The sequence below is a fragment of the Nyctibius grandis genome, chromosome 8 (assembly GCF_013368605.1).
Source record: "Nyctibius grandis isolate bNycGra1 chromosome 8, bNycGra1.pri, whole genome shotgun sequence".
Taxonomy (NCBI): Eukaryota; Metazoa; Chordata; class Aves; order Nyctibiiformes; family Nyctibiidae; genus Nyctibius; species Nyctibius grandis.
The window spans coordinates 311,892-324,418 of NC_090665.1; the positions used below are offsets into that span (position 1 = coordinate 311,892).

Consider the following 12,527-nt stretch of genomic DNA (forward strand, 5'->3'; position numbering starts at 1 on the left):
CTGTGGTAGTCATCTTGGCAGGCTTCAGGCAGTTGTGGGGTTTTCTTTCCGCCTTGGGTTTTCTTGGGCTGGGTTGTCTGGGGGACGGGAGCTGGTGGGCTCTGCCTCTACTGGGCTCCCAAGGCTTTCCTGGTGCCTCCTGCTGCTACGTGACATGGCTGCTTTTGCCTGCTCCTATGTGAATATGATGCCAGATTCAGGGCAGAGGCACAGGACAGCAGCAGCTCTTTTGTTCTTTAAAGGCCATTTGTAAAGATAAAGGGCTAAATGCTAGTTTGCTCAGGCAGGTTTTTTTCTGGTGGTATCAAAACCAACCCGTTTAAATAATTACAACATTTTCCCAATATTTCCTTTACACGTGTTTTTTTACAGACCACACGGCAGTATTAACTGCCTGCTATTGCAATGTATTCCAAATACAGCGGAGCGTCTGAGTCTTAACGTAGTTATGCTGACGCTGAGAGCTGTTGTGTTTCTACCTAGAAGAGCTCCATGTTGCTGTGATTACTTTATCTGGACTGTAGGACACTGGCTTTTGGTTCTTGTTGCAAGTAAATAATAGCAATGCATAGAGTAGAAGTATTTCCCTTTACTACCAAAGCGTTACCTCTCCCAATGGGACGGCAGGCTGCGTTGGGCCAGGATGCAAAGATACTGCAGTACCTGCACCTAGCACCGTGCAGGCCCTTGTTACAGAGAAGATCCTTTGTCCTTCGGTGCGTTAATGAATTCCTTTCCACTTTCAGCTCTGATACTGGCCGCTATAACACTTGCTCTAACAGCTGATCTAGCAAAGGGAGCAGTTGTTTTGTGTGTTTCTTGAGGCTAATGCGGTTCTACTGCTAAACCTTTGCAGCTTTGCCATGGTAATGCCAAAAAAGAAAGCGTATTTGATTTTCTTAAAAAACCAAACAAACCGACCACAAACCTTGCTTTTTGTGGTCAGACCCTCACAACTGCCCTGGACTCTGTTCAGTTCTTTCTATTGAATAATTTCAGTGTAAGGCCCTTGTAAAGGTTATGCTAAAATGGGTTCAGTCCAAACCTTTTGTTTGTTAGTAAAGAACATGTTACAGACAGTAGATCTTTTTTCGTGTTTAATATGTATAAGCTCCTTTTACAAGCTCTAGCCAAAGAACGTTCGGTTAATTACTGAAGGCATCTTGTTATTTGGAGCTACTGCTCGCAGGGGAAGTGAAACTGCTCCTTTTGAGAAGGCGCAGGCAGTACTTTGTGCCTGTTTTGTTCCCCGTTGTGCGGCCCAGCTGAGCGCGGTGTGCTCCCCTCGCCCAGGGGAGACCCTCGCTGTGTCTGATTCTGCTGGTGCTCCAGCACGGGGGAGGGATAACTGACATGGGGCAAACTGCACCTAGGAACGAAACCGAGCAGCACGAGAGGGGAGTTTGGGTGGGTGCTGGGGCGAGGGGGTCGAGCTGAGCTCTCTGCTTTCCTTTCTGGCCAGTCCCTTCCACGCCGGAGCGGAGCTGGGCAGGGATGCGGCGTGGTGCCGGCTGTCGCGGGACACTACATGCTTGTTTTTTCCGAGGTGGGTCACTGATGTTTTCAGATAAGTGCTGTAAGCTGGTGGTGATTCAGTCTGTTTTCCAGCGGAGCTGCCAGCTGATGGGCAGCCATTGTGCTGCCAGCAGAGCCTGGCTGTTCCCGCCAGGGCTGGCACAGAGCCCTCCTGTGCCCCTTCTCCCGCCCAGGGGAACAGCCATCGCATCGCGCGCCTTTAGGGAACGGCCCTCGGCGTCGTGGGTCCCTGCGCCCTTCTGTCTGTGCCCTGTGCCCAAGGAGGGGCGTGCGGGGGAAGCCTGAGCCGGGCCAGCAGGTAGAGAGGACCAAGCAGACCGGGGGCTTCAGTGCTGCAGGAGCACTGTAACAGCTCCTCAGCCCCCCTCGTCCCCGGCACTGGCCGTGGGGAGCGGGGCAGCGTTCCTCTTGCCCACAGCCCTGGGACACTGGCCTCCCGCTGCCATCTGGCCCACCGCCGCCCCAGACTGGCCCCGATGGGTGCTGGCGTCCCGGCCCGGCCCCCACGGGTGCTGGCAGCCCGGCCTGGCCCTGATGGGTGCTGGCGTCCTGGTGCTGCTGTGGCCACGGACACGCCGGGGCTGGCCCGCGTGGCTCACGTGCTGTGGGCGCACGAGGTGATGAGGAAAACTGCTTTTCCTCACGTGCCGCATTAGTGTACAGAGCGGAGGCTTAATGTTAATCCCCTGGAGAGCTGCCGTGGGAGCTGCCCGTTGGACCATGGCACAGCAATTAGAGCCGGGTGATTAGCGAGGGAGCGCTGGGGCTCCGCTCTGGCGCCGAGGGAGCGCGTGTTCTCTTGCGAAGCGAGCGGAGCTGGGCCTGGCCGTGCGCCTCAGCTTCGGCGGAGGCACGAGCTGCAGGACCGGCTCTCGGGACTGCTGGTGTCCATTGCCGGCCCGAGCGGAGCGCGGAGTGCCCTGAGGAGTCACCGCGCGGCGCCGCAGGAGCGGGACGGGGCCCTGCGTGGGGACGGGGCCCTGCGTGTGGCCTTGTCCCGCTGCCATGGCCGCCGTCCTTCCCCTGCTCCCGGGGAGGCTCGGGCGTGCTCCTGCTTGGCTGGTGCAGGGCCGGAGCCCCCGCAGCTGTGGCCACAGCGAGGGCTGCCGGCGGTCGTGGCCCCAGAGTGGAGCAGAGGGAAGGAAACACCCAGCCGCAGACGGTTGCCTCCATAAATAGCAAACCGAGTGACCTAGTTCAGCGCGGCGCAGCTCTCGGAGGCGTCCCTCCGCAGGCCCCGTGGCCGGCCGTGCTGAGCTGACTCATTGCTTCCAGCCCGGCAGAGATTGGAGCTTTCAGGCCCTAAGGATTTCGCTGTTTCTTTATTAATTTTAAATTGATTAAAATGAATTTTTAAAGTACCAGGAGAGACTTGCCTAAAGAAATGGTTATAAAAAAGGAAGGAAGCCGGCAGTCTGTGGGAGTTAACGGTGTGCTTAACAGTCTCTGGCTCACACAGCTGCGAGCACCCGTTGCAGCTTGGAGGAGTCTTAGGTCAGCTAGTCTGTCCTGGTGGATTAGCGAAGACAGGATTAATCTGTCATTATTATAAAAAAGTGAGAATTATAAACTGTCCGTTCTTATGCCCAGCGCAGAGCCACCGCTGGCCTCATCCACGGCAGGGTGGTATTACAGGCTTCTGCTCTCAGCTACAAGGCTTTGTCCAGGAGTCAGGATCTCCTGGGGACGTGCATCCCAGCGGGAGCATCCTGTTCTCTCCCCGCACCACCCAGTGCCTGACGAATCTCCTCACATGGTCCAGAGCCTCCCTGGGGTGGCCTGTGGGGTGTCCTGTACCAGACAGGCTGTCGGGTCCTCTGCTCAGCCTCCGTGCAGGGTGCCGTGGTGAGCGTAGGCAGTACCAGATGGGTGGAAGACCCTTTCCCCACCGTCGGAGGGCAGTTACAATGGGCTGTTTCCCTGGGCCATTCTCACTTGCTGTTCATGCTCCCACTCCGCCGGGTGGAAGCTGCCTCACGCTGTGAAGCAAGAGGATTCCTGTTCCTTACGATTTCCATCTTCTTCACTGTAACTGTATGAGTCAAGGTTATGCAGATATTTAAAGCTTTTCCCTCTGCCCTTTCAGTGCAGTGTGCTGTCCGGCCAGCAGCCCCGGAACGCCTGTGCACCCACCTGAGCCAGCACCAATAAGGAGCCTTCCATGCATGGTGGACTCCAGAGATGTAGGAACCCCCTTCTTGGAGGCTACAGAAACAAGGTGAGAGCCCTCCCCACACATGGAATTCTCCCTGAAGGTTCATCCAGGGGACTCCATCCCTCAGCATCCCACCTGCTGCTTTGGAGGGGGAAGGTGGGCAGTGACACCTCTGTGGTGCTGCACTGCGAGGAAGCAGTGCAGGGTCTGGCCCTGACTTGTCAGTAGGGATTGTTCTCCATTCCAGTGAAGGTCAAGGCTAGCTCAGAGAGCATAAACAGTAGATTAATTGATAAAACTTTTTGTCCTGTGAATAAATACCAACAAACCTAAAAAAAAAAAAAAAAAAAATGCAGGTGGAAAGCTCTGTGGTACTCCAGAGAAGCCAGAGCAGGATGCTGAGAGGAGTGAAGGAGCAGAAAATAGAATTCACCTGGAGATAATGAAGCAGCAGGTTTTGTCAGACCCTTTCATGTCTGTCTAAAAATAGAGACCTGCTATTTCAGTGAAACTAAAGAGTAAAAATTAAAAAAACAGAAAAGCTCTGCAAAAACAATTTGACACTTGCTGCTGATTGAAGTAATGGAGCAAGCAGAGTTCTAAGAAGTTGCATAAAAGCACCTTTGGTCTGCTGTAAAAATCCCTCTAAAAGATACAGCGATATTACTCATATGCTGTTCGCCTGTCTGTCTCTTCTCATCTCTAGGTCTCAGAAGCTGGACTGCTCTAAATTCACATGCTGAAGCAGAACCTCTTTTCCCTGCCCGTGCCCCGCACTCAGCTATCAGCCTTGCCTGCGGTGCTGTGGAAGAGCCTGGCTGGTGAGAGACACACAGTTCCTGTTCCCCTGCTCGAGCATCAGGTGGTGTCAGCTGGGATGGCTGGAGAAGCCCATCTCTTCCCTCGCCCTCTGATACCAGGTAGGATGGGTTCTTTCTCACGCCTTGATGTCCCACAGTCGGCAGCAGAGCTGTGTCCAGGGTGGGTCACCACTCCTGTGACACGCTCCCTTTGGCTTCCCCTCGGAGACCTGTGGAAGATGACGAAGGATCGGGGTATTTTGGGTGGCTTGCAGATTGATGTTTTATCTGACACTGGCTTATGTGGAGGTTTTAACATGTTTTAATTTTTTTTGCAAGCCAGGTGCTTCCCAAATTAATAAATGATACTAATGAATTCCTTCCTGTGCTCAAACGGACTCCGATTTAGTGTTTTACTCAAATCAGGAAATTATTAAGTAGGGTAAGAAGAACACTGGGTTACAGAATGTTCTTGCTTCATTCATTTTGTCATTTGCAGTTTTAGTTTTAATTATTCATAACACTCCATAATGTACTAGTTAATTTACAGTAGCATATTTCTGTACAGTCATGAAATTAGTGACATGAGACTTACCGCAGCACTTGCTGTTTACTCTTTGTGGATTAATATACACATTAATTATGTGCGTATTAGAACGGCTTTAAAATATTTATAGACTCAGCTGGAGGGTTAAGGTGTTTTAGACTTGCTTGTTCTTCATGTAGTTAAAAATAGTGTCATCTAAGATCTGATCCTAAAGAAGTACATGAAATCAGTGTGACTATTCGTGGAGGGAAGGTTCTGGCAATGTCACATTCTTTCAGTCTCTGAAGGGCCAGGCCTTAGCCAGCAGACACTAAAGAGCACGTTTCAGTGTTTTAAGGGCAATATTCTTGTATAAGGTTATCTCATTCCTGTTTCCTTCTAGTTCAGAGATACCTGACAGGACTGCCTTCTCTGTCCCGTGGGAGCTGCTGCAGAGCCTGTTGAGGCTCTGCTGCTGTTAATGATGAGCACGGGTGCAAAGGCTGGAGCAGTGCTGGCACTGGGGGCCTGAAACACGACTTTGACAAAACAAAATGCTGTCAGATTCACAAGGCAAACAGACTTGAAAACAGAGAAAATATTTTTTCACTTTTTTAAAGTTTTATCACTCAGCTGTGCTATTTGTAGTAGTGGTAGACATAACATTTTTAGAAAGAAATGTGACAGAACTATTCAGCTGGCAGTACTAAGTTTCCCTGTACTGATACCACATCTTGCCAACAATTCCTGTCCTGTGGTGAAAGTTGTGTGTTGTTACCTAACAAGACAACTGGCTGTCTTCATTCTGCATTTCCATTTTTTCAAGCCGGAGATAAGACGTGCTCAGCTATGCCAGGAATTAAAACAACCCAACACGTCCATTCTTGTTTGGTGAAAATGCTGCCCCGAATTCTCAGAGCAAAACAGTTATATTCTCTGTATTGTCACAAGTTCTGCTATTCAGTGGTAAAAGCTGTCAAGCATCAAAAGAACCCACAACAAAACAAACAGAAAAAAACAACGGGGATATTCCTCCTAGCAAGTGCCCTCCCTTACTCCCTGTTTTGCTTCTTGTAGCTCCAGGCTAAGGATACTGCTTCTGAAACAAGCGTGGTTGCCCCCTCCAGCTGTACCAGCAGCCCCTCCTAGGTTTGGTTTCCCTGTCACCCTCTTGCTGTGAAACGTGGGTGATCAGTGCTTCGTGCAGCCCCCGCACGGCCTCGTGACAGCAGGGACTGGCTGGGTGAGCAGAACCCGAGGAGCTTTGCCCCTCAAAATTCAGCGTATGTGAATAGGTCACATCAAGTAATTGAGTTGCGTTTTCTTTCTCCCTGGGACTTTCCTGGAGGAGCTGCCGTCGCCCCGCTGGCAGGCCAAAGCGGCGAGGGGCAGAGCCGTGGGCGCCTCGCGGGTGAGCACCCCTCGCTCCTCGCAGCGGAGGCGGGCGGGTGGGCTGGGCGCAGGAGGGCCAGAAGCTGCTCACGTGGCTCTGGGTGACCCACCAGCCCTTTTGTTGAGTCCCGCAGCTCCTGCCGGGCTCCACACGGCCGAGGGGAGAGCCGCACCCGCACAGGAGGTGAACGTGGGGCCTGCCGAGGACGCAGCCTCCTTTTGCCTTCTGGAGGACGAGGGGTCAAGGTGGGAAGCTTTGCCACAAAATCAACCTGGCATTTACACGAGCATCGCTTTGGGAGAGGCCGTGCCGCACACGCTGCAGGTCGTTCCCAACCTCCAGCCTCCCTCTTTGACAGGCCGATACAACTGGTGGGTTTTCCAGAAAGCGCGTGACTGAGTACACCCCGCGGGGTGGAGGGCGGCTCTCTGAATGAACCCCACGGGGAAGAGCGCTCGGTGGAGACGGGCAAGGGTGATGGGATGCTCTGAGAGTAATGCAAAGCAGCTGACTTTATCTCACCGTGAAGGGGACTGGAGTTTTAGATAAACAGCTATCAACAGCTGAGTGGATCAGCTGGTGGTGTAAATATCTCCCTGAGTTAGCCAGGCTGGCATGGGAGGGGGATGATGTAGCTCAGCCCAGCAGAGGGTAAAAAATTGGAACAGCTAGCAGAGGAATTTCGAAGACAGCAACAGGCTTGAGCTGGTACTGACCCACATATTCCCTCCTGGCGACTGGGGACGCCGTGTCATGGCAGTGAGCGTATTGTGGAGACCAGTAAAGGGAATCACACTGGTGGGAATCACACCATACAGTTTGGTGTGGTGACCAAACTGTGTATTGCAATTGCTGGCTCACACTTGAATTGCGTGTTCAGTCATCCCCGTATCTCTGAGAGCCTCGTGCCCACTATGGACATGACCCTGGCCCAGGAAAACTTTAGAAAGACACAATATGCATTTGCTTAAGTGCCCACAGAATTAATGTCCAGGGTAAAACTTGGGCCGTGGTATTTTATGGCACCGACTTGTAAATAATTTTGCTTCTCAGCATAAAGGTTTGGGGAAATCAACTCCACTGCTCCAGCCGGAGCAGTCCCCCCCGTTGTCATGATGTGCCACACAGTGGGAGGTGTGGTGGTGACAAGCTGCCCTCGTTGTTCAAGCAGAGCACAGACTGGAACACGAAGTTCACAAGCAGCCAGTGCAGATTATTTTTATAGTAGAACCTTTATTTCACACACTTCCATCCAGATAAACAGGGCTCTCTACTGCTCAGTCAGTAACAGAGTCTTTGTGATTTAGTCTTGCTGATTTTTAAAAATTGTTGGCTTCAAAATGCCGGTGGCCTGTGGTTTCTCGTCCTCGCTTATGCGCCTCAACCGTCCAGTGTTGGGTTAGTAAAAATGACCCGTGCCTAAAACACTGGTCACCCATGCCCTGCCTGCCATCCTGACCTGCAGAGTACAGTGCCAGTGCTGCTCGTTAGCAGCTCAGTGACTCTCGATGCTTGTGCTAGAGATGCAGGGGGGCAGCCAGCACTGACTGTGTGGATGGAAGAGTGATTTATTACAATATTGTCCTCTGTGTCCTCCTGTTAGGGAGAAAACTGCAGCAGTTATTTGTGCAAACCATTCAACACGCACTTAGGCACGACTTTGTTAGTCCATGTTGGGAGACGCAGAGTCCTTTGGTGGCAGCTGGTTTCTCAGTTTCTTTAAAGAATGTGTGTGTCTGTGTGTGTGTGTGTATTGCAGAAAGGCAGAAAATCATTGAAAGAATTACTTTTTTCTTTTTTGCTTGAAATTTGCTCATTAGGGATTTGCTAGAAGGAAACCTAGGCAGTGAGGGCAGTAAGGCAATCTCACCAGGAGCAACGCCCACGTGCAGGTACCAAATGCCTGTGTGCACCTGAATTCAATTGATGCAGAGAAGCTGAATTTAAAATGCGCTACAAAGCGAGGCAGGGCCAGCTGGAGGGTTTCCTGTGAGAGAAGGGAAGAGCCTGGGGAGGCAGCAAGCGGAGGTACTGAGCTGTGATGCATTCCTTCTGGCTGTGAGTGGTGTGTCTGGAAGGAGGGGAATGGGAATGTCTTGGTTTGGTCGTTTGGCCCAGTGAACTCTTCCTGTTAACATGTTTTTCATCTGGCATTCACAACATTGGAGGGATTTTGTTTTTATACATGTATCTTTAAAATGTCTGTATATATGGGAGGAGGTTGAGTACGTATTCGTTATAAAAGGCCCCAGAAACACTGTGCTTCTGTCTCTGAGCACAAAGAGAAGCAACAGAAGATACAGAAAAACTTGTCAGGGTTACTCTGAGCTAAAGGACTCAGAGCTGTGGAAGCTGTGTCAGTATTTGGTTTGAGAAAAGCTTTTGTTGGCGAGCGCTGGTGCCACACGTTTTGGGTTGTTGCTCTCTACAGAGAGGGGGGAGGCGAGCACTCCCCTGCCTGCAGCATCTCCCTCCTGTGCGGGGGGAGTGGGTGCTGGGGCTGCTTCCCAGCAGCTGGGGGAAGAGGTGGCCTTGGGAGAGGTGACTGTGAGGATCCTGGTAAAGGGGCATTAACAAAAAAGCCTCTTTAAGTCAAGTGAAAATGCATTTAATTCAGTACTTATCTGGCAGTCTCAGTCTCGTCATACCTCTAATTTTAACATAGGCTGAGTCATTTTCATCCTACTGCTTTAAAATCAGGCTCTGGAGCATGGTCTTCTTCTGGTAGGTTTGGGAAGTAGAACAGTTTTTCTCTCTCTTAGTCAGATCTGCCCTGCCAAGGTTCTATCGCTCGGTGCTCTTAGATATAAAAATAACATATAGCAGGGGATGATTTGCAGAGTTAGGCTTATTACTGGAAGCAAAATTGAAACGTGAAGGATGCCAGCTTACATTGTGCAGATTGATTTATAAAAACAAGTTAAATGAAAGTATTAGTCCCAATGAAAAATGTCACTTTGTTGTGACGTAATTCCTTGGGGAAGAATTTGCGTGGTGTGTGCAGTACAGCAGTTAGGCAGTACTTGCTTTATCTGTTTTGTTTCTCTGGCCTCTCAGTTCCTCTCCTGCCTGTCAGACCCTCCTCTGAGGCTGCAGTTATTAATGGTTTTGTGCTTAGGGCACTATATTGTTCCCTATTCTTGTTCTTGAAAATAGCTGACTTGTTTTTTGCAAATCCAAATACTTCAATTTGAGAGAGGCTTTTGGCGTGGAAAATACAGGTGGGACAGTTGTAGTCTGGCAATGCTGTGAGCTACTGGGAGCAGCTGTGATGCGAAGCCTTGACGGTAGGTAGAGCTCTTCCAAATGTCATCTCTACAAGTAGGGGATCCCTGCATGTATGGGGAGAGAAAACAGCAAATACACGGGGAACGCCACGGTACGTGTGATTGTGACACATCTAAAACACTGTAATCCTGGGTCTGCAGTTCAGGAAGAACATGGCAAAACTAGAAAAATACTGAAAATGAGACAAACCCAAGGTCGCAGGATTGAACAAGCTTGATTGTTCATATACAATATTGGTTGTGAATCTGGGCTGGTCTAATTTTGCCTTCACAGGTTGGTTTCTTCACGTGAATTTGAACTGTAAAGCAGTGACTGATTTTTCGTTTTTAAATGTATTTATTTTTGCTCTGAGTTCATTTGAACATGCGTGTCAGCAACAACTTGGGTCCTCAGACAGCGTGGGTGGGAATGGAAGCGAACACATACGCGTTGTAGCAGCCTGTGTGGAGTTGTCTGGCCTCCCGGTGTGTACCAAGTGACCGTGCTGCCGTCCCACCTCGCACGGGTGCTGTTCTGCTGCGCTGTTGGTGCCGTGCTGGCAGGGGCAGGTGGATGGAAGCCATGAGTTGAGGCCTGGGGCTCGGCTGCGTGACTGTGATGTTCCTTCCAGGCGGGCACAAGTTTCACCTGCTAATGCTAAGTGTGGATTTTGGCCCATAACATGAAATAAAGCCTGGTGAGGACTTGCTTTATTTCTGCTATCAAACAGGCATCAAAGATCTCTGCTCACTCGTGAGGATGAGTCAGTTTGCACAACCAAGTGACCTCTGGTTCGCTGGACTGGTCGTGGGGAGAGCCCTGGCTCAGAGACAGGCCAGCAGTTGTTAGCTGCTTTAGTGGAAACAACATAGCTTTTAAATGGAAAAAGATAACTTGTTTTTAGTTGGCTTTAGCTGTTTATTTTCTACCTGAGTACCTTCAAACCCCATGTACTGGTCTGCTGGGTGAAAGTAAAGCATCTTCCAATGGCAAAGAAATCCAATACGTTATTCAGTAGGGGGGTTTTGTTCATTTTGTACATATGTCGCTATCTGTTATCTACTTTAAAAGTTGGTTTGGTTGAAAAAAATGCTAACAATGTTCTATACAGTTCTGTGTTTTCCACACTTCTGATGACATATAAGCAACGACAAGAAAAGATGATGGTAGCAGACTTTTAATGACCTTATAGGAAGTCACACCAGGGTTAAAGTTTGGAGCGTAAAGGGAAGTCATGTTGTGCCCTTTGAGGTTTCTTACCCCTCGTTGCCCCAGACCTTAGCATAAATAGGGAGCAGGCTCCACGTGTTCATGAAGGAGAGTAAAGTACGTTACCTTGCAGCTGTTGGGTGTGAGCTTTGGCTCCCCTCTGCTGCGAAGCGGAGCAGGCTTTATTGCCATGCCTTGGTGCCACGGGGCTTTCCAAAAACCCCTCGCTCCCGAGACGCTCCCGTCGCCCTGCGCCCACCCAGTGGGTCAGGGTCCCGCGGGAGGACTGCGAGCTCCCTGCATGCCTGTGTGTACGCTCCTCGCCTCTTTCAAGCCCAGTCTGAAGGCCAAGGGAGTAAGTAAGAGCCCGCTGACGTTCTGTCGGCTGTTTGTCCTGGTGCTCAGCCTGCCAGCGAGGCTGACAGTGGTGGTCTCGGGGGGTTATGTGTGTTGCCGGAGACTGCAGGATCCCCACCAAAGACCAGGCCTGTGGGACGGGGCGCTGGACAGTGCAAAGCAGGAGGCAGGAGACAAACACAGGCAGGTGTGGGAGAAGATGTTTGTGCATCGTCCGTTTGCTTGCTGGCTGAGAACAGGGCGGGATGGTCGGCCTCCCCTTGCAATAGCTATGGCATCTGGCCATGCCTTTCAGTCGTTCACAAGCAGGTGTCAGCCACTGAAATGGGCTGTGTCTCCTTGCCAGTTCCCTAAAAGCTGCCACCTGCAAGAGCTAGTTGGCTATTTATAGCCACGGGTTTATTTGCTGTTTTAAAAACCTTGCACAAATGGATCTCCAACCAGCTAGGCAGACACAAGCCTGCATGTTAATTGAGTTTCTTCCCGTAGCGACTGCTGCCCTATTGCATCCCATGTGCATGGAGCATTCCAGCTTTCTTGCAGAACAAGAGGTGACGGAGCATATAGCAGGTGCCTCCAAAGGACAAGCTGAGGCCGAGTGTTTGTACTACACTCGAGGATATGTTCGTCTGAATTCCTCCGTAGCTTCAGCACAACAGCAGAAACGGTGCTATCAGAAACACCACTTCAGTATTGAAGAGAAACTTGTTAAGACAAATGTAGACAAAAATAAAGGAACACTTAAAAAATATTAAAAAGCACACAAAGGTGGATCCTATGAGTAGTGGGTGTCAGGGCAGGGCTTCAAGTAGGTGGTCCCTTTGTACCAGCTACTTATCTAGCTTTGGCTTCTAGATAATGAAACTCTTTTTTGCTAGTGTACTTTAGAGTTTGAAGTTTCAGCATTTGCAATATAACTGATAAAAATGCAGGCATTAGTTGGAATGAAGTTAGTATTCGGCTAGGCAACAATCTTCTGTTCTCAGGCTGCATTTGGGGTATTTTTAGGGTATTTGATTTCTCCTTAGCTGTGCAGTATGCACATGTATATTAGCAAGTTAAAATCATCAGTCTTGAGATCACATTTCTTTCTTACCTGTCTCTTCCATTGAGCTTTCTTTAACATTGCAAAACTGTCCTACAGAATAAAGATTTTTCCCAGGGGATGGCAAAAAAATGCTGCGATGCTTTCTGCTGCCAAGATTCAAACCGGGTAGTTTGCTGGCAGGAACAAGGTCACGGTGGCTTTCCCCTCCCCAGTTACCCAATTTAATGGATATTTTT

General features: G+C 50.2%; 1 long non-coding RNA gene across 10 annotated transcripts in view; it reads left to right on the plus strand.

Moving 5' to 3' along the window:
• Positions 1 to 12,527, plus strand: part of LOC137666151 (uncharacterized) — a 56,547-nt gene that overhangs the window by 12,019 nt on the left and 32,001 nt on the right. For 9 of the 10 annotated variants that reach the window (XR_011048605.1, XR_011048604.1, XR_011048602.1 and 6 more), the window contains exons 3-4: positions 3,623 to 3,754; positions 4,398 to 4,611. This is a non-coding gene — a long non-coding RNA (uncharacterized lncRNA). Of the gene's footprint in view, positions 1 to 1,462; positions 1,547 to 3,622; positions 3,755 to 4,397; positions 4,612 to 12,527 lie in introns of all 10 variants that reach the window. The other variant, XR_011048603.1, reaches the window with a different exon arrangement.